Source organism: Trachymyrmex cornetzi, unplaced genomic scaffold, assembly GCF_001594075.2.
Source record: "Trachymyrmex cornetzi isolate Tcor2-1 unplaced genomic scaffold, Tcor1.1 scaffold1480, whole genome shotgun sequence".
Lineage (NCBI taxonomy): Eukaryota > Metazoa > Arthropoda > Insecta > Hymenoptera > Formicidae > Trachymyrmex > Trachymyrmex cornetzi.
Window position 1 is genome coordinate 68,737 of NW_017296071.1, and position 3,167 is coordinate 71,903.

Here is a 3,167-nt window from a genome sequence, read left to right on the forward strand (position 1 = left end):
TTTTTCTGAAGAAGCGAAATCTGCAATAAAAAATGGGGATTCCCATTTAAAATTTTAAACTTACCCTCTCTTTCACCCACAGCGGGTAAGGGTGGGGGGTCATGTTAGATGTCAAAAGATAGCTTTTTTGGAAAACATTGAATACGTATATTTTCAGATTTCTGATCCGATGTGTATTTCTCGAGATATTCGACCGTTTCCACACTTTTCGGACACCCTGTATATTAAAAACTATATAAAATAAATGAAACAAATATTTTATAAGTTCCAGTTGTCTAGCTCAATAGAACCAAAAAAATTCAAAAATGTAATAGAAACTATTGAGGATGACATTGTAGCTTGCAAGATTGAAAATAATGTGATTGACGGTAAATTATAATTATGCAGAAGCATATTATTGAAAATCCTTGTGATTGTCATCTAAATTCTCTAATTAATTTTTTAGTTGTTTTAATTTTGTTTTACCAGATTTAAATAGATATTTTCCTTACAATCTTTTATTTGAACTAACTTTTTTCCAAAAAGACTGATTTTTGTATTGATTGATTTTCTTTCTTAGCTGATGTCTACAATCGGGAAGACATAATGACTTACCCAATCTGAAAATGAAGAAAGCAGAAGAGTTGGCTGCTGGATTGCATGTACCTTAAAAAGACAGAATTTAGTAAGTGTCTTCAAATATACTATACGTATTTTATATATGTCCAACAATGCAAGATTAATATTGTAATAAATAATGAAATTTTAAATTGTTTGAGACTTAATTTCTAATGCAATTAATGAAACACATTATTACTTATACACACAAGGTATGTTTGGTGATAAAATGATACAAAAATTGTCATACAATAATTGATGTCATTACATAGTGTTAATAAAAATCACTATAATACTTAATTTGTAATAAACATATATTTTAAGTTATGTAGCGCTTAAATTGCGCAAAATAATTAAAATAAATATATATCTATATTTTCCTTTAATTTATAAAATTTCTTTTTAAAATGCTAGATGGAAGGATCAAACATTAAGGAAGCACAAATTCATATATGAATAAATATAGAGTATGCTAATATTCCTCAAGAAGTCATTGTTCACAGAGTTGCGTGTAAATACACGAAACAAGGTAAGAATTATACATATTATTAGGTTGTTCAGTTCCATAAACAAAAATATTCGTACGGGCGTGTTTTTGTTCAAATAATTCAATATGCAGTTTCGAACATTTCAATATTCCAAAATTATTGTTAAGAAAAAATATTACATACTTCTTTTTATAATTCATTGTTCAAGTGGCACATTTTTTTATAGTTTGTAATAAATTTTAAAAAATTCTACATTTGTTACTTCCTAGAATATATTAGATCTTACTTTCTTCGATGTACTGTATAAATTACCCTAAAATTAGCAAGAAATAAGGAATTACAAAAAATGTATTATAAATATTTTATATATTTGCACTTGTAGTATAATGCTTTTAAAATGTTATAGTTGTTATAAAAATACATTATTTATAGGAAACATTATTATATATTGTATCTTTTAATTACATTATTTCGTACTTTTATTTATATAGTATAAGAAATATTACACAAGAATGTGAGAAAAGCTTCTCTCTGTTAGCATGCTTTGCAACAACTGAATATGAGGAACAGAAACATCAAAAACTTAAAATAAAAGAAGCAGAAGGAAAAGCAGAAATAGAACAAACTGTATAAGTACAATTAAATGTAAAAATTAAATATTATTCATATAGTTACTAATACATATAAAGCATACATACAACGCGATATAATTTATATTAAATAAAAGTGTATATTTACGTGTATTCTATAATACTCTAACCTTATTTTTTTAATAAAGTTGCATATACAAAAACTGTGTTTTACTTACAAGTAACGTTTCACAACTGTCCGGCACCGATTTAATTCTCCATTAAATATGTTATTAAACACAAACATCTAAGAGTCACGTATTTTTTTATATGAGTGCTAACTCCTATTTAAGAGATAAAACACCACTTTGAAAAAAATGATATTCCTCTTCCGAGCTGAATATCGTCGGAAATATAAAAGATGGAAAAAAATGTTTAAACAAAAGTTGTATGATTTAAAAAGTATTTTAAAGTTATAAAGAAGAAAATAAATAAAATTTTTTTTATTTAACAATATATCCTTACCACCCACAGTTTTATCAAATTTAAAAAATTTTTGTTATCAAGTTTTTTACCTTTTAAAGATAATTTTTTTTCAAATTCAACCATGTATAATAAAGTTATATTACATTATATCATCTTTGAGAATTAATTATAAATGCTTCCTTATATATTCCATCCGTGTTCATGTACGTATGTAATTATCGTCGAAACAATAAGATATATAAAAGGATGTTTTAAGTAAAATTTGTATAGTTTTCTATATGCTTTATGACTGTTTATACATGTTATATATATATATATATATGTTACAGATATGTATATACAGGGTGTTTCAACTCGACTATCTGAAATATCCCGGGTAGAACTTTAAAAGGGGGCATATACAGGCTCTAGATAGTTTTTTCCCATTTCTGTCTAGGCCCCATTCAGGCAAGTCCGATTAGGCCCTGTACAGAGATGTAACGCTCGTGCAAATTAGAGCCCGATTTGTAAATTTGATTAGGCCCAATGTGGATACGCCTAACTAGGCCCTATCTGGATATGCCTAACTTATTGGCTGTCTTGACACGCCTAACTAGGTTCTGTCTGGATACCCCTAACTAGGTCCTGTCTAGACACGTTTAACTAGGCCCTATCTCGATATGTCTAAGTAGGTATACGTCTAGTTAGGCGTATCCAGATAGGGCCTAATCAAATTTACAAATCGGGCTCTGATTTGCACGAGCGTTACATCTCTGTACAGGGCCTAATCGGACTTGCCTGAATGGGGCCTAGACAGAAATGGGAAAAAATTATCTAGAGCCTGTATATGTCCCCTTTTAAAGTTCTACCCGGGCAGAGCATCAAGAGGAAATTTCGAGGAAATTCTAAGAAAAGTGATTTTTGAAGAAACGTCCTTAAGGAGGTACTCTACTCTAAAACACGCTTTTTTCGAGATTTTTTTACAAGAAACTAGTGAAAATTGTTAATATCAGCTTTTTATGTATATATTTTATTATGTTTAGAGAAC

The 3,167-nt window shown here is 28.4% G+C and overlaps 1 protein-coding gene across 1 annotated transcript in view; it reads left to right on the forward strand.

The window, feature by feature from the left end:
- The window catches only part of LOC108757953 (pheromone-binding protein Gp-9-like), a 13,091-nt gene extending 12,727 nt beyond the window's left edge, over positions 1-364 (forward strand). Inside the window, exon 3 of the transcript XR_001939930.1 lies at positions 266-364. The gene's annotated coding sequence lies outside the window, so the exon portion shown is untranslated. The remainder of the gene's footprint in view (positions 1-265) is intronic.
- Positions 365-3,167: the final 2,803 nt, after the last annotated feature.